The sequence below is a fragment of the Vulpes lagopus genome, chromosome 5 (assembly GCF_018345385.1).
Source record: "Vulpes lagopus strain Blue_001 chromosome 5, ASM1834538v1, whole genome shotgun sequence".
NCBI lineage: Eukaryota > Metazoa > Chordata > Mammalia > Carnivora > Canidae > Vulpes > Vulpes lagopus.
In genome coordinates this window covers 75,192,116-75,214,706 of record NC_054828.1, presented here as the reverse complement: position 1 = coordinate 75,214,706, position 22,591 = coordinate 75,192,116, and the positions used below count along the sequence as shown (strand labels likewise).

At 40.5% G+C, this 22,591-nt stretch overlaps 1 non-coding gene across 1 annotated transcript; it reads left to right on the top strand.

Annotated features, from left to right (window-relative positions):
- Positions 1 to 16,813: 16,813 nt before the first annotated feature.
- Positions 16,814 to 16,887, top strand: TRNAN-GUU. Its single transcript has one exon. It is a non-coding gene; the product is annotated as a tRNA-Asn (tRNA).
- Positions 16,888 to 22,591: the final 5,704 nt, after the last annotated feature.

Genomic DNA, 22,591 nt, shown 5'->3' with positions numbered 1-22,591 from the left:
TCTGGCAATACCTAAACCAGACAAATGATACAGGAAGTTGAACTAGTTTGGGCTGCTAACCAGCTCCTCAAAAGGATTTTTCTTATAGAAGCAAGAAAGAAACATGACCTACAGGAATGATAAAAAATTATAAACCTCCATAGAGACTGAAGGCTATTTTGAACTGGTGTGTATGGAAGTTTGATGTTCAGAGGTAGCAAAGAGACAAGATGGAGGAAAGTATTGTAAGTTCTGCTCTTGCATCTCACTCCGATGGCACTGTCTCAATCATTTCTTATCCCTTCAAAAATGAAATTATCAGTGGCACTTAATTGCCAAAGGGACAGGTGCAGTTTGATATCATGGACCCACATAAGCTTTGTTGGGGAAAATAGATGAAATGTCGACAAACCTGATGGACCCTAGGTTTTCTTTTTCCAGAGTCTCTTCCTCCAAAACTCCAGAGCTGATGAGTGGTATGGCCTCCCCTCAGGGCTGCTTACCCATCCATAAGTATAAGCATAAAAATGATCCTCTGAGTAGAAAATTTCTCTGAAGGACTATAAAACAATAATGATGTAAATTATTTTATTGTAAGTGCTGCTCTACACTCAGGCACTCATCCTTGATTTTACCAAGACCACCAAAGACAGGTCCACCTCTACTGAGTTCCCCTCATCTCCCTGTGGATTCTTCTCCATCGTATCCCCCTTCCTGGGGCCCCTAATTCCTTCCCATCCACTGGATTTCTGACAAGCCTTGCAGCTTCTCTCTATTTGAGAATTTCATTTCTTGATCCCCACTCCATAGTGAGACATGGTCCAACGATCTGTCCAAGTCCAGCATGTGAATCAGGGACCAGATGACTCTTTAGATTCCAAGAATCAGCAGGAGAAAAAATAAAAGTAACACTGAATTTAGACCCAAATACTCAAAACTTCAGAGACCCATCAGACACACCTACCACTTGAAGGACACAGCCTCTCCGAAGTCCCAGGTGCTAACTAGAGAGGTTTAGTTCCCACTTTCCTCCCCTAATGTGCCAGCTGTTCCCTGAAGGTCAGAATCTCTAAGGGACCTAACTTGCCTGAACAATAGATAGTTCAAAGCAAAACTACTGAACATTGGCTGGGATTTGAGCCCAGGCCTCCCAAGGGGGAGGCCAGCACCCCACCACTGAAACACTAATACTCTCCAGTGATGTGCTATACTAGGTCAAAACAGAAAGAGTCAAGGGGAAGGACTTCGAAAAAGCAACTGTCAACTAGATTTTCACAGTGCTCTCTTTGAACAACATAGTCAAAAAACAAAAAGACACCCAGAGCAAAGGCTTGCATAAGAGATTTAATGTCAAGCAATGCTATGAAGTTTTGACATTTGAATCTAAATATGGGATTTGAAAAAGTCTAATTCTAAAGTAAGCTCTTTACAAGTTGGTAACAGATCTCTGTAGAGAAACATCAGAGATTCATCTTGTTTCTTGTTTCTGGTCCATATCTATCATGGACCTGTGGAAAGTTGACTCCTTTGCTTGCTGACACATTCTCTTTGCTCACCCATTGCTTTGTATCTCCCAAACCCTTTCCTCCCACCCTGGGGATGAACACCAGTTCTTTTCCCCAAGCAGGTGTTCAGCATCCAGTGATGGTTCAGGAGGCTAGACTGGTGGGCAAGGATGTGTCTGACTTAATCCAGAAGATCTGGGTGATAACTGAGTTTCTCTCCTTCTAGGCTTCTTTGGAGTCCCTGGAAAAGGCCAAGTATTGACTTCTGCTTTTAAATTCTTCTGCCAGACACAGACCTCTATAAAACCGATTAAAAGAAAAATTTTCCAATATTTCCTCCCTTCATCATATGCTCTGACCTGGCCACCCAGAAAGGCTAGCTCAGAGAAGTATCCCAAATTTACATAGATACTCAACCCTCCTTAACTGTGAGCTACTCACAGTGACTCCCTTTACTCCAAGGAAATGGGGTAAAAAGTGATTTTTACAGTGGAGAAGCCTAACAAACACTACCTCAGCTAGCTAATCAAGATTAACATCAACAGTGGTAAGTTATGGTAACAGTACATATTGTTAAATAAAGTTCAGGGATACCTGGGTGGCTCAGTCCATTGACCGTCAGATTCTTGGTTTCGGTGAAGGTCATGATCTCAGGTTTGTGGGATCAAGCCTTGGGTCTAGCTCTGGGCTCAGGAGGAAATCTGCTTCTTTCCCTCCTCCAACCCCGACTCCCATGTGTGTGTTCTCTAAAATAAATTAATTAAAAAAAAAAGTTCAACCAAGTAAATTTGAAGACAGAATTGGGGTTTGGTTTGTATGTTTTTGCATTTCTTCTATGCAGAATTTTCAGTTTCTTCAGTTTTTTTTCTGGGATATCTTTTTCTTCTGTGCAACCTTCTCCTCTGGTTTAGGAACAATCTTCTCTTTTTCAATAACGATCATCTCAATGTGGCAGGGAGAGCTCATGTATGGGTTAATCTGGCCATGAGCCCTGTAAGTTCTATGCTGCATCTTGGGGGCTCTGTTCACCTGGATGCACTTAATGACTAGAGAATCTACATCTAAGCTGTTACGTTCAGCATTACTCTGCATTTTTAAGCATGCGCAGTAAAAGTTCAGTGCTCCTTCTTGGGCCACCTAACTTTGTGTCTAGCCCCACTGTCTGGCCTGGACAGGCCTACCAACTCCAGTGACAGAATGGCACACACTCCTGCAAAGTGACATCTTTCAGATACTCGGTGGCTTTTTGGATATGCATCCCCTCCCCTTGACGGCCTGGGCAGTTTCACAGGTGTTCTTAAAGTGAACACGGAGGCTTGAACCTTTTGATTTGCATGATTTTGCAGGATTTTCTGGATCAAGTGATAGCGAACCATTTTCAGAGGTTACCTCATACTGCTTCAGGGAAGAGGCTTGAATTGGCTTTTTAAAAAGATTCCTTAATCAGGCAGTATCTCAACCAGCAAGCAGAGGAGGGCTCTGCTGGGCTAAGCAAAGGGAAGTTTTGTTGTTGTTGTTGTTGTTGTTTTAAAGACTTATTTATTTGAGAAAGAGAGGGGAGCCGTGGGGAGGGGCAGAGCAAGAGGGAGAGTGAATCCCAAGCGGATTCCACACTTAGCGCAGAGCCCCAATGCGAGCGTATGCCATGGCCTTGAGTTCACCACCCTGGGATCAGGACTTGAGCAGAAACCAAGAGTCAGACGTTTAACCAACTGTCTCACTCAGGCGCCCCCTAAAGGAAGTTTTTAAAGGCAAAGAGAAGGCATTAAAAAAAGAAAGGCAGCCCGGGTGGCACCGCGGTTTAGCGCCGCCTTTAGCCAAGGGCATGATCCTGGAGACCCCAGATGGAGTTCCATGTCGGGCTCCCAGCATGGAGCCTGTTTCTCCCTCTGCCCCTGTCTCTGCCTCTCTCTCTCTCTCTGTCTCTCATGAATAAATAAATAAAATATTTTTAAAAAAAGAAGAATCAGCAAAGAAAAAAAAAAAAAAAGAATCAGCAAAGAATGTATTATTTAGGCAAGGTTGCCCTCCTAAGGTGAGAGAAGGGGGTCTACCAGTAAAGTTCCTAGTATTGACCAAGAAATTCCATGTTGACTGGTTAAAGGCTACATTGCTGGGTTAAAACTGCAGTTATATTAGGTAGTAAGTTTCAGTTTACTTACCTGGGGCTTTAACCTAAATGATGCCATTTGGGGCCTGTGGTTTTCTTTTTAACAGTACCCATAATACCAAGTGATAAGAATAGTACTTTACCTCCCCAAACCCATAACCCCAGTCAGATCATGAGAAAAACATCTGACAAATCCCAATTGAGGGACATTCTACAAAGTACCCGACTTGTACTCCTGAGAATTTTCAAAGTCATCAATAACAGGAAATCTGAGAAACTGTGACAGTCAAGAGGACTGTAGGGAGAATATAATGGGATCTTCTAGGTGGAATCCTGGAATAGGAAAAGGTCATTATGTAAAAACTAAGGAAATCTGAATAAAATATGAACTTCAGTTAATAATAATGTATTCATTCAATTATGACAAATGTACTCTTCTAATGTAAGATGCTAATTGTAGGGGAAACAGAATGCAGGGTACATAGGAATCTTCTGTACTACCTTCTCAACTCTTCTATAAATCTAAATCTATTCTAATACAAAGAGTAACAAAAAAAAAAAAAAGAAAAGGTCAGTCCAATTGTAAAAGTCATTGTCATCAACAAAACACTTTAAATATCTTCACAAAAGATTTCTTTATGGCCAAGGGGCATAAATAAATAAATAAATAAATAAATAAATAAATAACCACGATTAATGAATGAATGAATGAATGAATGAATTAAAATACCATGATAAATCATTACATACCTATCAAAATGGGTAAAATTTAAGAGACAGAACACTCATGCTGACAAAAATGCATTAGCAACTTTATCTCAGTGGTGATAAGATGTTGTTGGTGTTGGTGGTGAGAGAGTAAAATAGTTCAACCATTCTGGGAAACTGATAGATCCTAATAAAGTCAAAAATAAAAATATCCATAGGTGCCTGAGTGGCACAATCAGTTAAGCAACTGACTTGGTTTCAGTTCAGGTTGTGATCTCCAGGTGGTGATCTCAGGGTGGTGAGATCAAGCCCCATGTCGAGCTCCATATTGGTTCTGTGCTGGGCATGGAGTGTGCCTAGGATTCTCCCTCCATTCTCCCTCTACTCTTCCCCACCACATTCTCTCCCTAATAAATAAATAAATAAATAAATAAATAAATCTCTTTAAAAATATACAAATATCCCATAACCCAGCAATTCTACCACTAGGTTTATACTTAAACAAAGTGAACATAAAAGTGCACAGAAAGATTCCTACAAGAATATTCATAGCATAAACCCTCATGTGATTACAAAAAAAAAAATATTCATAGCAGCCTTATTCACAATATCCAAAACCAAAAATAGCCCAATTGTCCATCAACTATAGTGTATTCACACATTGGAATAACACTCATCGATAATACCAAAACGGTCTAGTGATACACATGACAAAATGGATGCATTTCAAAAATATTATGTTGCGTGAAAAAATATATACACAGAAAGTATATTCGTTTATGAGAATTTCCAGAAAAGGCAAAATCAGTCTGTGAGTATATAAATCAGAATGGCGATTGCTTCAATGGGGATGGGGTGAGGACTGATTGTGGTAAAAAACAAAATTTAACTGGCTAAATTTGAATTTTTTAAAAAAGATTTTATTTATTCATTCATGAGAGACAGAGAGAGAGAGGCAGAGACATAGGCAGAGGGGAAAGTAGGCTCCCCATAGGGAGCCCGATATGGGACTGGATCCGGGGTCCCGGGATCACACTCCGAACTGAAGGCAGACACTCAACTACTAAGCCACCCAGGCATCCCAAAATGTGAAGATCTAATTGGCTTTATTAAGCCATCATGAATGGGGCAGTATCCCATGTAGCAAACAAGATGCTCCAAGGAATTGTACAAAATGAAAGGTTTTTATAAGGAAGAAGTTATTAGCCAAAGAAAAGAAAGTTGTACTATATGTTTTTACCAGAAAAAAAAATTTCCAACCCTCTAGGGACAGAGGCCAAGCTATTAATTCAGGTATCTCATGAGTATGGTTTGTTCTGGCACAAATCAATAGTCAGATTTTGTAGAGCCAGAGAGTTTTTTGCAGGGTAGAGCAAGAAGGTATAATAAGGCTTCACCATTAGCAATGAGGGTCACAATAAAAAATAATATGTTAACCCAGGAATTAAAATTTATTCCTAATAACAGGCCATTGTTAGAAGAACTTAGATAAAAACAGATATTTTGCTAGTATATGAGTTTCAGGCAAGATAGAGGAATTAACAAGTAAGAGATTCAGTCCATACAGCAAATAACCTATGAAAGCAGTGACTTTTTCAATATTACAGAGTTTTACCACCAACTAAGGAGTCTTACTGTGTGTAATATAGCAACAAGCATTAGCATACTTACTAGGACAAATAAGAGCCCAAATACCTCAATCCAACAGTACTTCATGATTAATTCCCCAAAGAATCTGAAGAGTGTTCTCCAAATTAAAATGCCAAATATAAGATGATCTCAGGGTGGTGCAGAATTCTTCATTTCATGCAAAGAGGTCCACAAGAAGGACACGTGTTACACATACTGTCATATTACTTCATAGAAAAATAGATAAAAGAGCTTCCCCCAATAAAATTATTATGAAAAGTGTTACAAAGAAAATACCAAGTTATTGGTTTAAAAAAAAGACAGTGTACCTATCAATTGTGCAGCCCTATAAATATATCTTCTGCCATATTGTTTCATGAGATTTCTATGTTTATCAGCTGCACAGTGGGTCAGCTGATGAGTCATTTCCATCAGGTGTCTTTTCACAGACTGTGGAAAGACAGGTTTCTTGTTTGGGCCATATCATAAATTAGTCTGTGGCCTGAACCTACAACTGTTGTCAGCCCAATATGATTTTTCTTCATGTGATGCCCTAGAATGACCATCCTTGAAAAGGAGTTTTAGATTTTCCTTCAGGAGTTAATTAATATTGCCTATGAGGGTCTTGGTTTTGCTAGATTTTAAGGCAGTGGTCCTTGTTGCTTGATCAACCAAAAATTTGTCTTTGCTTCTCCTGAGTCTAATTTTTTTTCCTGAGTCAAATTTTGAGTGTCCAGAAACCTTGATAATGGCCAAGACGGATGCAAGTTTGTAAAAAATATCAAAAGGTTTTTAGACACTTGGCTATGAATTCAGATTATGATCAATACTTAATAATTATGTATTTGACCACAGTGACAATAAAATATTTTAAAGACAAATACCAAGACGCTACATAGTTGAGAAAAACCCATAAAAGCCCTGATAAAGCACAGAAAATTATTTTGATAAAACACAAAATCTTTGCTTTCCTTTTTAAATCTCCTCTCAGGTTGCAGACCAATAGTACAGGAAAACTTTGTCCTTTTAGCAGATGAAAGAATATTAAGTTTTAGTTTTACAGTATGAAATTCAATCATTTTTATAGATTCATCTTGACATTGTTCTGTTAGACTAGGAATGACAGAACAGGCAGGGGCAACAGGATTCCCATATTGTTGAAGAGGGTTGTTCTAAGTTGAGTAAGCAGAATAAAGATTTGAAAAATAGAACAAGTTCTGGACGGATGGCAGATGGTATAAATATCAAAGAAGCCATCACCAGAATCCCAGCCTTACAAATAGTTTTTAAAAATGGGGTAAGTTCTCTTATTGTATTTTTTTCATTTTAAAACTTATCTTTTTGGGGCATCTGGGTGGCTCAGTGGTTGAGCGACTGCCTTTGGCTTCTGTTGTAATCCTGGGGTCCTCGGATCAAGTCCTGCATCAGGCTCCCTGCAGGGAGCCTGCTTCTCCCTCTGCCCATGTTTCTGTCTCTTTCTCTGTGTCTCTCATGAATAAATAAAATCTGAAAAAAAAAAAACTTTTATAAAAAACAATGTATGTTTTTTTACTATAGAAAATTTGTAAAATATAGGGACACCTGGGTGGCTCAGTGGTTCAGTGTCTGCCTTTAGCTCAGGGTGTGATCCCAGAGTCTGGGGATCGAGTCCCACATCGGGATCCCTGCAGGGAGCCTGCTTCTCCCTCTGTCTGTGTTTCTGCCTCTCTCTGTGTCTCTCATGAATAAATAAATAAAATCTTTAAAAAAAAAAAAAACTCCTCCAGAGGCATAATGAGCGTCCCTCTCTGAGCAGTCACCCACCTGATCCCTAAGAAAGGCCGTGACCTCAGAGGAATCCAAGATGGCAGAGAAGTAGGAAACTTATATTTTGTCTGGTCCTAGGAATTGAGCTAGATAGCTATTACATAATTCTGAACACCAGAGAACTCAACCGGAGATCTAAGAAAAGAATGGCTGCAACTCTACAAATAAAAAACCAACCACTTTCTGCAAGAATGACAAGACAGAAAAACTAACCTCAAAAAGGAGAACAAGAGTCAATACTGACTTTCGGGGACCTGATCAGAATGGATATAAGTAAGGGGTCAGAACTAGAGTTCAGAACAACAATTATAAAGATACTAGCTGGGCCTGGGTGCATCTGGGTGCCTCAATCAGTTAAGAGTCTTCCTTTGGCTCAGGCCATAATCCCAGCGTCCTGGAATCGAGCCCCTCCCCGCCCCCACCACCCATAGGAGTCTGCTTCTCTCTCCTACTCTTGGGCTCTTTCTCAACTCTCACTCTCTCCCCCACCAGATAAATCAATCATCAATCAATCAATCAACCAATCAAATATTAAAAAATAAAAACAATGATATTAGCTGGGCTTGATAAAAGCATAGAAGACACTAGACAATCCCTTCTTGGAGGAAATAAAAGAACTAAAATCTAATCAAGTTGAAATAAAAAAGGCTATTAATGACATGCAATCAAAAATGGAGGCTCTCACTGCGAGGATAAATGGGTCAGAAGAGAGAATTAGTGATATAGAAGATAAAATGATGCAGAATAAAGAAGCTGAGAAAAAGAGATAAACAATAAGCGGATCACCAGCAGAGAATTCAAGAGATAAGTGATACCATAAAGTGAAACAACAGTGGAATAATTGGGATCCCAGAAGAGGAAAAGGGGATGGCAGAAGGTATACTGGAGCAAATTATAGCAGAGAACTTTCCTAATCTGGGGAAGGAAACAGGCATTCAAGTCCAGGAGGCACAGAGAACACTCCTCAAAATCAGTAAAACAAGGTCAACACCTCAACATATAACAGTGAAGCTTGCAAATCTCAGAGATGTAATCCTGCTGTCAGAGACAAGCAGAAAATCCTGAAAGCAGCTCAGGACAAGAGGCTCATAACCTACAAGGGTAGAAACATAGACTGGCAGCAGACCTAGCCACAGAGGCCTGGCAGGCCAGAAAGGACTGGCATGATATATTTAGGGTGCTACATGAGAAAAATATGCAGCCAAGAATATTTTATCCAGAAAGTCTGTCATTCAAATAGGAGAGATAAAAAAGCTTCCAGGACAAACTGAAACTAAAGAATTTGTGATCACTACACCAGCCCAGCAAGAAATATTATAAGGGGTCCTTTACGTGAAGAGAGAGCCCAAAAGTAACATGGACCAGAAAGGATCAGAGACAATATAAAGAAACAGTGACTTTACACGTAATACAATGGCACTAAATTCATATCTTTCAGCAGTTATTCAGAATTTAAATGGGTTAAAGGCCCCAATCAAGAGATCCTTGGGTGGCTCAGCAGTTTAGTGCCTGCTTTCGGCCCAGGGCAAGAACCCTGGAGTCCCTGGATCGAGTCCCCGCATCAGACTCCCTGCATGGAGCCTGCTTCTCCCTCTGCCTGTGTCTCTGTTCTCTCCCTCTCTCTCTCTCTCTCATGAATAAATAAATAAAATCTTTAAAAAAAGGCCCCAATCAAAAGACATAGGGTATCAGATTGGATAAAAAAGCAAGATGCATCCATATGCTATCTGCAAATGACTCACTTTAGACCTGAAAACACAACCATATTGAAAGTGAGGGGGTAGAAAACCATTTATCATGCTAATGGACATCAATAGAAAGTGGGGATAACAATCCTTATATCAGGCTAATTAGATTTTAAATCAAAGACTGTAGTAAGGGGGCAGCCCAGGTGGCTCAGCGGTTTAGCACCGCCTTCAGCCCAGGGTGTGATCCTGGAGACCCGGGATTGAGTCCCATGTCGGCTCCTTGCATGGAGCCTGCTTCTCCCTTTGCCTGTGTCTCTGACTCTCTCTGTGTCTCTCATGCGTAAATAAATAAAATAGAAAAGAAAAAAAAAAGACTGTAGTAAGGGATAAGGATGAAGAGGGACACTATATCATAATTAAAGAGTCTACTCAATAAGAAGATCTAACAATTATAAATATTTATGCTCCTAACTTGGGAGCAGCCAATTATATAAAACAATTAATAACAAAATTAAAGAAACACATTGATAATAATACAAAAATAGTAGGGGACTTTAATACCCTACTCACACATTAAAAAAAAAAAAACCCTACTCACACAATGGTTAGATTATCTAAGCAGAAGATCAACAAGGAAACAAGGGCTTTGAATGACAGACTAGACCAGATGAACTTCATAGATATATTCAGAGCACTCCATCCCACAGCAACAGAACACGCATCCTTCTTGAGTGCACATGGAACACTCTCCAGAATAGATCATACACAGGGTCACAAATCAGGTCCCAAAAGACTGGGATCATTCCCTGCATATTTTCAGACCACAATGCTTTGAAACTTGAACTCAATCACAAGAGGAAATTTGGGAAGAAATTGAAAGACGTGGAAGCTAAAGAGCATCCTACTAAAGAATGAATAGGTCAACCAGAAAATTAAAGAAGATTTTTAAAAATTCTTGGAAACAAATGAAAATGAAAATGCAACTGTTTAAAACTTTTGGGATGCAGCAAAGGTGGTCCTAAGAGGCATGCATATAGCAAAAGAAGCCTTTCTCAAACAAGAAAGGTCTCAAATACACAACCTAACCTTATACCTAAAGGAGCTGGAGAAAAAACAGCAAATAAAGCCTAAACCCAGCAGGAGAAGAGAAATAATAAAGATTAGAGCAGAAATCATTGAAATAGAAAACAAAAGAACAGTAGAACAGACCAATGAAAGTAGGAGCTGGTTCTTTGAAAGAATCTAAAATGAATAAACCTCGAGCCAGACTTATCAAAAAGAAAAGAGAAAGGACCCAAATAAATAAAATCATGAATGAAAGAGGAGAGATCACAAATAACATTGAAGAAATACAAACAATTCTAAGAACATATTATGAACAACTATACAAACTATACACCAACAAATTAGACAATCTGGAAGAAATGGTTGCATTCCTAGAGAAATATAAACAACCAAAACTGAGACAAGAAGAAATAGAAAACCTGAACAAACCCATAACCATCAAGGAAATGGAAGCAGTCATAAAAAAGCTCCCAACAAACAAGAGTCCAGGGCCAGATGGCTTCCCAGGGAAATTCTACCAAGCATTTAAAGAAGAATCAAAACAAATAAACAAACATACAAAAAATAAAGAAAAATCAATATCTATTCTTCTGAAGTTGTTTCAAAAAATAGAAATGGAAGGAAACTTCCAAACCCTTTCTATGAGGGCAGCATTACCTTGATCCCAAAACCAGACAAAAACCTGAAAGGAGAATGATAGATCAATATTCTGATGAACATGGATGCCAAAATTCTCACCAAGATACTAGTCAATAGGATCCAACAGTACATTAAAAGGATTATTCACGGGATCCCTGGGTGGCGCAGCGGTTTAGCGCCTGCCTTTGGCCCAGGGCGCGATCCTGGAGACCCGGGATCGAATCCCACGTCGGGCTCCGGGTGCATGGAGCCTGCTTCTCCCTCTGCCTGTGTCTCTGCGCCTCTCTCTCTCTCTCTCTCTCTCTCTGACTATCTTAAATAAATAAAAATTAAAAAAAAAAAAGAAAAACTTAAAAAAAAAAAATAAAAAAAATAAAAGGATTATTCACCTCGACCAAGTGGGATTTATTCCTTGGTTGCCAGGGTGGTTCAACATCTGCAAATCAATGTGATACACTACATTAATAAGGGAAAGGACAAGAACTGTATAATCCTCTCAATAGATGCAGAAAAAGCATTTTACAAAGTTCAGCATCCTTTCTTTACTAAAACTTTTCACAGTGTAGGGATAGAGGGAACATACCTCAAATCTTAAAAGCCATATATGAAAAGCCCACAGTGAATATTATTCTCAGTAGGGAAAAACTGAGAGCTCTCCCTCTAAGGTCAGGAACACAACAGGGATGTCCACTCTCACCACTGTTTTCAACATAGTACTAGAAGTCCTAGTCTTAGCAATCACACAACAAAAAGAAATAAAAGGCATCCAGATTGGCAAAGAAGTAGTCAAACTCTCACTCTTTGCAGATGACTTGATACTCTATGGAAAACCCAAAAGACTCCACCCCAAAATTGCTGCTCATACAGGAACTCAGCAAAGTGGCAGGATATAAAATCAATGCACAGAAATCAGTTGCATTTCTATACACTAACAATGAGACAGAATAAAGAAATATCAAGGAGTCGATCCCATTTACAAGGTCACCAAAACCCATAAGATATCAAGGAATAAACCTAACCAAAGAGGCAAAGGATCTATACTCAGAAAACTATAGAACACTCATGAAAGAAATTGAGGAAGACACAAAGAAATGGAAAAACAACATTCCATGCTCATGGATTGAAAGAATAAATGTTGTTAAAATGTCTATGCTACCTATAGCAATCTATACATTCAAGGAAATCCCTATCCAAATACCATCAACTTTTTTTCACTGAGCTGAAACAAACAATCCTAAAATTTGTGTAGAACCAGAAAAGACCCCAAATAGCCAACAGAATGTTGAAAAAGAAAACCAAAACTGGTGGCATCACAATTATGGACTTCAAGCTCTATTACAAAGCTATTACAAAATCATCAAGACAGTATGATACCAGAACAAAAACAGACATCTAAATCAATGGAACAGAATAGAGAACCCAGAAATGGACCTTCAACTCTATGGTCAACTAGTCTCTGACAAAGCAGGAAAGAATATCCAACAGAAAAAAAAAGTCTTTTCAACAAATAGTGTTGGAAAAATTGGATAGCCACATACAGAAGAATGAAACTGGATCATTTCTTCACACCATACACAAAAATAGACTCAAAATGGATAAAAGACCTAAATGTGAGACAGGAATCCATCAAAATCCTAGAGGAGAACACAGGCAGCAACCTCTGTGACCTCAGCCACAGCAACTTCTTTCTAGATACATCTTCAGAGGAAAGGGAAACAAGGACAAAAATGAATATTGAGACTTCATCAAGATAAAAAGCTTTTGCACAGCAACGGAAACAGTCGACAAAACCAAGACAACTGTCAGAATGGAAGAAGATATTTGCAAATGACTTTTCAGATAAAGGGCTAGTATCCAAAATCTCTAAAGAATTTATCAAACTCAACACCCAACAAATAATCCAATCAAGAAATGGGCAGAAGCCATGGACAGACATTTGTCTAAAGAAGATATGCAAATGGCAAAAAGACAGATGAAAAAATGCTCCACATCATTTGTCATCAGGGAAATACAAATGAAAACCACATTGAGATACCATCTCACACCAGTCAGAATGGCTAAAATTAACAAGTCAGGAAATGACAGATGTTGGTAAGGATGCAGAGAAATGGGAACCCTCATACACTGTTGGTGGGAATGCAAGCTGGTGCAGCCACTCTCAAGTAGATAGTGAGGAACAGTATGGAGGTTTCTCAAAAAGTTGAAAATAGAGCTATCCTATGACCTAGCACTACTAGGGATTTACCCCAATTATACAAATGTAGTGATCCAAAGGAGCACCTGCACCCCAACATTTATAGCAGCAATTTCCACAGTAGCCAAACTATGAAAAGAGTCCAGATGTCCATCGACAGATGAATGGATAAAGAAGACATGGTATACACATGCAATGGAATATTACTCAACCATCAAAAAAAGAAATCTTGCCATTTGCAATGACGTGGATGGAACTAGGGGGTATTATGCTGAGCAAAATAAGTTAATCAGAGAAAAACAATTATATGATCTCACTCACATGTGGAATTTAAACAAAACAGGGTCATAGAGGAAGAGAGGGAAAAATAAAAAAAGACAAAACCAGCAAGGGAGACAAGCCATAAGAGACTCTAAACCATAGGAAATAAGCAGGGTTGCTTGAGAGGAGGTGGTGGCGGGAAAGGGGACCTGGAAGATGGACATTAAGGAGGGCATGTGTTGTAATGAACACTGGATATTTTTTAAAAGATTGTGTTTTGTTTGTTTGTTTATTTATTTATGAGAGACACAGAAAGAGAGAGACATAGGCAGAGAGAGAAGCAGAATTCCTGCAGGGAGCCAGATGAGGGCCTCGATTCTAGGACCCCAGGACCATGACCAGAGCCAAAGGCAGACGCTCAACCACTGAGCCACCCAGGCATCCCAGCACTGGGTATTTTATAAGATTGACAAATCACTGACTTCTACTTCTGAAACTAACAATACATTATATGTCAATTGATTAAATTTAAACTAAAAATAAATAAATGTTTAAAATGAATGAGAAATAAATCCCATGAATATTCAAAAAGAAAGAGAGAAAGGAAGGAAGAAAGGCAACGACCTCAACCAAAGGAGGGAAGTCCGTATCTAAGAGGGCTCAGGGCAAATAGAAGGCTTTCCATATACAGTCAGTGAGCACAAGTCTCTTGTGATTATTACTACACCGGATTCCGGAAGACACTGGCCCTGCCATGCTGAAATCACCCCAGGTCCTGCTTCTGAGAGCAAGCATGTCAACCTAAAATCGTCAGGAAGCAATAATTAAGCAAGAGTATTTATTTGGGATCAAATAATTGTCTTTTGGCATACACATAATTGATTAGCAACGCTAATAGTTACTTAAATTTACTTAAATATTTTAGTTGCTTAGTGAGAATTTTTTAGGCTCTACTCTGCAAAGAGTTCAGAGTCCAATGCAGGGCTTGAACTCAAGACCTTGGGATCCAGGTTATGGTGCATTAATCCCCAAATGTCCTATAATAAGAACTTTTGATTGGTGTTGATGGCAGAAAGCTAATTTTGACTAATAATTGATTGCTAAGACTATCACTAAGCAAAGTCTCTTCCTATGGCAATTTACAGGTTTTGGGAATCAGTTCTCATAATATTTGGGGTTTGACGCAACCGAAAATTTCCTGGTTCCGGAGGCCTGAGTGGCTCAGCGGCTGAGCGCCTGCCTCTGGCTTAGTCAGGATCCAGTCCCACATCCTGTTCCTTGTGAGGAGGCTGCTTCTCCCTTTGCCTGTGTCTCTCTCTGTGTGTGTCTCTCATGAATAAAAAAAAAAAAAAGGTTCCTGGTTCTACCCAGTGGAGAGGTGTTTAAAGCCCATCTCCTTAATGGCTCATTTTAAAACCCCTTCACGCAAGTGGCCCAATTCCATTGCATCTTTCAGATTTTTTAACAAGTGGAAAGGTGCTCTAAATTTCTGGACTAATATAAATTTTCCCTAATTTTATCTGGATACGAGTTACTTTTAGCAAAATTCACTGGACTGTGGACTTAAGATTTGTGTACTCTATGTTCAACCGTTTACTGTTCAAAAAAATTTTTTTGGGGGAGTGGAGGGAAATGTCATCAAATTAAGATTTTATTTTATTTATCAGATTTTATTTAAAGTATTCAGTTGGAGTGCGAACTCCCATTTCATCTCATTTCTTTTTTGGTCTAAAAAGGTCCTGCTGTTTGAAATATCTAGACGAGAAAAATGACTGTAGCCTCACCATTCATTTTTAGGAAGATATCAGCGCCGGATGGCACGTCCCTCATCTCCTTCCAGGCCTGGGGCAGTGCAGCATTTCAAGATGCCTGTGACTCAAGGGTGCACCGTGGGGTTTCCCCTTGTCTGGAGCAGCACCCCGGGAGTCACAGGAAACCGGGAAACTGTGCTCTTGAGCCTCTGGCGAGGGGCGCCCCTCACGCAGGTTAAAATAACCCTCGCCACAACCTGACATACTGCTTTGAGGGGGATTGGAACCGAGCTTGCTAAGAAGTACGACGCAGAGTACCTAACACTGCACAGAGACCCAGGGCCGGGGCGGCCTGCAGCTGTGTTTGGAAGTTCTATCTAAAAGCCTTCAGGGGCGCCTGGTGGCTCAGCGTTTGGGCATCTGCCTTTAGCTCAGGGCATGATTCTGCGGTCTGGGAATCGAGTCCCACAAGGGGCTCCCTGCATGGAGCCTGCTTCTGCCTCTGTGTCTCTAATGAATAAATATCTTAAAGCAAACAAAAGTAACTAAAATCTTCCATATTTTGCTGGGTTTTGTTTTTAACTTGTTTACTCACGGGAGGCACAGAGAGAGAGGCAGAGGGAGAAGCAGGCTCCACGCAGGGAGCCCGATGTGGGACTCGATTCTGGGTCCCCAGGACCACACCCCGGGCTGCAGGCGGCGCTAAACCGCTGCCCTCGTTTTGTTTTGTTTTTAAGAGAGCTCCAGGTCTACGCAGGTTTTGTTCTTTCGGGGTCTCTTTTTCCTTCCTTCTTCCTCATTCAGCTACGTTAAAACAGCCATTGTCCCCTCTCCAGGATCCCGCCCTTACCGCTTGCGCAAGGCCGTCTAGGAGGTCTGGTTGACCCCGGACGAGCCTCCCCAGTTTCTCGGCCTCGGTTCGCCACGCTCCTCTCTCGGGACCTTTAGGGCCCCCCCGCCCAACCTCTGCTCCCCTCCCCCCCTGCACCGAGCACGCCTGGGGGGAAGCTGCTCGTGCGGAGCCCCACGTGCGGCTGGCGCGCGGCGGCCTTTCCTGCTGCCGGCGCTGGTGATGCTGCACAATGAACGGTGACAAGTTTGAGAAATTTGAAAAAGAAATTTCAGCTTTGAAAGCTTTTCATTATTCCCATTCACGGGGCTCTTCGGTTCGTCACGCCTAAAAGCTAAAGAGGACAATGGAATTCATTCAACGAGCCCCAGGGTAGCGTCTTGGTGAAGGTGGAACCTGCTCCCCGCATGGGGACACGAGAGCGATCACTGCCCTCGTAGAGCTTCCCTGCTTGGCACAGGACACGAAGAAGGAAGCCACCTCTCAGGTGACGAACACGCTGCGTCGGCTCCAACTCCTAGCCCCCGGCTTACCGAGGCTTTGGAACTTACACTACCGGTGGTGGGCACGTCCCCGAGGTTAGTAGGTACTCACTACCTAAGAAGGCCAGGGGTGCGGAGCGGCCTGTGTCTCTGTGGCGCAATCGGTTAGCGCGTTCGGCTGTTAACCGAAAGGTTGGTGGTTCGAGCCCACCCAGGGACGGAGTGCCTTGTCAGACTTTTAATTCAGTGCTGCACCTGCACTCTGCGTCACATAAAAACTACAGTACCGGATCCTGGGTCCCAGCCAACTCACGTAAGCTCACTCTTAAGAGCACCATCTCCCCAACCTGATTCCCTTACAGTACCTGCTGGGCTATCAGTTTTATAGCTCCAAACAGATATAAGAACCCGGATTCCAGTGGGTAAAATTTTTCTATTCTGCCCTGAAAGAGTGGATGAATAAGTTACACTTTAATTTTTAAAAAATAAAATCTAAAATTGTTTGCAAACATTTTTCAAAACTGCTGACTTTGGGAAGATTATTCTTAAGGGTACTTACTTTTTTTTAATCAAGACTTTGTTTTTTATTTATCCATTCATGAGAGACACACACACACACAGAGGCAGAGACATAGGCAGAGGGAGAAGCAGGGTCCCTGTGGGGAGCCCCATATGAGACTCCACCTCCAGAGGTGACTCTGGGATCACGCCCTGAGCCAAAGGCCTATATTCAACTGCTGAGCCGCCTAGGCCTCCCAAGACTTTATTGTTTTTTTAGAGAAGTTTTAGGTTCACAGCAAATTGAGGGGAAGGTACAGAGATTTCCCATATACTTCCTACCACCCACCCCATGTATAGACTCCCTCATTGTCAACACGCCCCAAGGAAGTGATGTATTTGCTACAACTAGTGAACCTACATTAATACATCATAATCACGCAAAGGCCATAGTTTATTGGGGTTCACTCTTGATGTTGTACATTCTGTGGGTTTGGACAAATGTAAAATGAAACCATTATGGTATCACACAAAGTAGTTTCACTACCCTAAAAATCCTCTGTGCCCCCTTTCTGGCAACCACTGATCCTTTTAGCTTCCACAGTTTTGCCTTTCCAGAATGTTATATAGTTGGAATCCTACAGTATGTAGCCTTTTCAAATATCCTTCTTTCACTTAGTGATACACATTTAAGATTCCTCAATGTCTTTTCATGGGTTGGCTACTCATTTCTTTTTACTGCTGAGTAATAATTCATTGTCTGTATGTGTCACAGTTCATTTATCCCTTCACCTATTAAACGACATCTTGGATGCTTCTAAGTTTTGGCAATTGTGAGTGAAGCTGCTCTTGGCATCCTTGGGCAGGTTCCTGTGTAGATGTAACTTTGCAACTCCTCTGGCTAAAAGCAGGGAACCTGATTACTGGCTCACATATTAAGAATATTTTTAGATTTGTTAGGAATTGCCAAACTGTCTTCCAAAGTGGCTGTACCATTTTTAATTCCCTCCAGCAATGAATGAGGGTTCTGTTGCTCCACATCTTCGCCAACATTTGGTGTTGATGTGCTTCAGTTTCTTCATGTGTAGCATAAGGTCAACAATGGTAACCTGTCCCTAGGAAGTGCCTGGATTTGGTAATTGCTCTATCAATAATATTGTAATCAGTGGAATCCTCATCATAATTATCCTCTGCATTTTTTGGACAGAAGCATTTCTCCCATAGTATATGTAATATTTATTTTACCTCTTTCATATTGCTTTTGCAATTAAGTTGGGTTTATGATTTTGTGATTATGAAATGTAAGCACCATCATTCTTGTACACATATCTTTGGCTACCTGTGCAGGTATTTCTATAGTGTACAAAACTGGAAGTGCAACTACTATATTATAGTATTCATATGCTTCCAATTTTAGGAAATCCTGCAAACTTGCCTTCCATAGAAGCAGTATCAAATTATATTCCAATTTCTTTCCCAGCCTATCAATGTCCCTTTCTTCATTTACTTGCAAAGACAACAATCTTTCTGAACCTCTATCTATGATATTCTGATAAGGGAAGTGGTACCCCCCTGACTTAACTAAAGAGCAGGTACAACAGAGGGACATTGTGAACATTACAGAGGCATTCTATTGCATATGTTGGACAGCTAAACTTTCAGGATGCAGTCATTGAATACAAAGTCCTCGAATTACTGTCATTGTTTTCTGTAGTCAGCTGAGTCTAGGGCAGAGGGCTCAGGGTGATTGCTTTGCTTCATCCCAAGTAGCTTATCCAAGGGGAGAAAAATCTCTCTGACTCCAGATGGCTTTTGTTCTTTTTAAAAAGGAATCTTGGGGGCACCTGGCTGGCTTAGTTGGAGGAGCAAGTGACTCTTGATCTCAGGGTCTTGGAGGTGCCTGGCTGTCTCAGTTGGAAGAGTATGTGACTCCTGATCTTGAGATGGTGAGTTTGAGCCCCATGTTGGCTATAGAGATCACTTAAATAAATAAAACTTTTAAAAAAGGAAATATTGGTTTTGCTTTTATTTGGTGACAAGACTCTAATGCCTGTTTTCCTTGCTATGCAGTGGTGAGTTGGCATGCACATAACTGTCTCTGTATTTTTCCTTGACAGTTTTGTCTTGCTGTGTCCATAAAAATGAGCCCATCTGAAACATATCATTGGAGCCAGTAGAATCCTACCCTTGACTGGCTCCTCCTACACACCTGGACTGTTGTTGCTATATTGGCTCAGTTCTTCTGTTGAATCTCATGAACGGCAAGTGAGCTTCTTGCCTTTCATACACTTAGTCGGGTGATTGGAAAAGTTTTTTTTTTTCTTTCTTATTTTTGCATCATTATTTCCCTCTATTAGCAGGCATCAGTGCATGATTTTTTTAAAGATTTTATTTATTTATTCATGAGAGACACAAAGAGAGAGAGAGAGAGAGAGGCAGAGACATAGGCAGAAGGAGAAGCAGGCTCCAAGCAGGAAGCCAGATGTGGGACTCCATCTGACACCCTGAGCCAAAGGCAAACGCTCAACTGCCAAGCCACCCAGGCGTCCCATGTTTTAATTCTACAAAATCAATTCCTGAGGCTAATCTTTGTTGAGTGGTAGTTGACAGAGATCTATTCCCTGTTAGGTAGATGACAACTCATGTAGCCTGAGTCTTTTTGATTGTCTGTTGTGGTGAGGATTCTGGTCGGTATTTTCTGGCATTTGAGATTACAACAAGTTGTTCACATCTTGTCCTTCCAAACTTTGGTATGAACCTAATGCTTGTCAATACTTGCAAGAGTGGAATGCCAATGATAAGGATGATCTTCATCCACAGTGATGTCCCTGTAGGAACTCTTGGCTTTAATAAACTGCTATATCTAAAAGAGATCTTAGCACAGGAAGAAAACAATTTTTTTAACTTGCAAGGGGCAACCTTCTTTGATTGGAATACTTAGGTTTCTAAATAGTTGAAAAAAATGTTAATGTCCATTAAGGATTGTATTTTAAATCAGAGCACAAAGTAAGGAAAGACATTTGTATCATAACAGACAAGAAATTAAATCAACAGCATGTGCTTTTCTGACAAATTAATATTCATTACCACTTTCTATAATTGTAAGTTTGGCTTGATAAAAATGGATGAAAGCAATGACTTCATGCACAGATCTATCACCTGGAAGAGACTGTCCTGTGAGACTCAAAAGGGTATCACAGAATTACTCAGATTATCAGCAATGGGGGTCCTTCAAGGAGGTCATTTTTCTTAATCAATTTCTTCTGTGTCCTTCACTGTTAACCCTTGTTCATAGATTCTATTGGCCTTTGTTTCCACATTAAATGCTGTTACTTACCATACTTGGGAATGCCCACTAGTCTGATGGAATTCTTCCCTTTTATACATGTTTTCTTAGAAACAAATCAGTAGGGGAATCCCTGGGTGGCTCAGTGGTTGAGCGTCTGCCTTCAGCCCAGAGCCTGATCCTGGAGACCCGGGATCGAGCCCCACATTGAGTCCCACATCGGGCTCCCTGCATGGAGCCTGCTTGTGTCTCTGCCTCTCTCTGTGTGTCTCTCATTAATAAATAAATAAATAAAACCTAAGGAAAGAAATCAGTATATTTTCTCTTGCTCTGCAGGGAAAAAAACAGATTAGGCCTCTAAACATCTAACAAGTCAGAGTAATCATAATCACTTACATAAATTTATATATAAATCTAAAATAAAACTAAGAGGGGATCCCTGGGTGGCGCAGCAGTTTGGCACCTGCCTTTGGCCCAGGGCGCGATCCTGGAGACCTGGGATCGAATCCCACGTCGGGCTCCCGGTGCATGGAGCCTGCTCCTCCCTCTGCCTGTGTCTCTGGCTCTGTCTCTCCTTCTATCTCTCAAGAATAAATAAATAAAATCTTAAAAAAATAAAATAAAATAAAATAAAACTAAGAATGTCTAGAAAAATGTTATTGCATATGCTTTAAATGTGATATTTCCTTTATTTTAATTTAATATTATTTATTTTAATTATTTTTTCATATAGACTCCACCCCCAAAGTGGGGCTTGAAGTCATGACCCTGAGATCAAGAGGCCCATGTTCTATCGACTGAGTCTGCCAGGTGCCCCTAAAGGGGATATTTCCTTAAAGAAAAATTTCAAAATCACATCCTTGGTGTTATGCACTGCACAGCTTCTCAGACCTCAAACTGCCACCTTCATTCCTTGTCACACATTGATTTTTTTTTTTTTTTTTTTTGCGTGGTGCTTGCTTTTATCACAGCAACCACCAAAATCCAGTTTTGTGAAGATATCATTGAAAAGAAAGTAGCATAATCTAATGTTCATGAATTTTATTGCATGTAAAATACATCTCAATAAACCTGACTTTTAAAAAGACTGGGGATCCCTGGGTGGCGCAGCGTTTTGGCGCCTGCCTTTGGCCCAGGGCGCGATCCTGGAGACCCGGGATCGAATCCCACATCAGACTCCCGATGCATGGAGCCTGCTTCTCCCTCTGCCTGTGTCTCTGCCTCTCTCTCTCTCTGTGACTACCATACATAAATAAAAAAAATAAAAATTTGAAATAAAAAAAATAAAAAGACTGACAATCACAAATGCTGACAGGATGAGGAGCATTGGAGACCCTTAATTCTGGAAAGAGTAAATTCTAAAAATTTTGGAAAAAAATTTGGGCGTGCCAACTAAGGGTCACATATTCGTGGTCATATATTGTAGCCCAGAAATACTACTTTTAACTACATACCTCAGTCCTGTGCTGTCCAGTATGATAGACACAAGCTACTTGAAGCTACTGAACACGTGAAATGTTGTTAGTATCACATGTTGCAATGACAGTATCACACGTTGCAATGGCAGTATTTTTGGTGTAGTAGGTCTATTACAATAACAGTAAGATAGATTTATCTCTTTCATTTTACTTTTATTTTTTAATTTTTTTTTTTTATTTATGATAGTCACACAGAGAGAGAGAGACAGGCAGAGGGAGAAGCAGGCTCCATGCACCAGGAGCCTGATGCAGGACTCGATCCTGGGTTTCCAGGATCGCACCCTGGGCCAAAGGCAGGCGCCAAACCACTGCGCCACCCAGGGATCCCTCATTTTACTTTTTAAAATGTGCTAGAAAATTGAGAATTATATGTGATTGGCATTATACTTCATTGAAATGGGCTGTCCTAGAGAAATATATATGGCCACTGAGAGACCTATCAAAGAATATTCATATCAATCCAAAATATCATAAATTGGAACCAACTCAAATGTCCAAGAGCAGAATACATATATTGAGATACAATTCACACAAGGAATATGGAAACAAGAAGTACAGAGAAAACATGGATAAAATTCACAGACGTGATGTTGAGTAAAACTCAGACCAGTGCTTCTCTCCCAACAAAAGTGATTCAATTTATGTGAATGTAAAGGGCAAGA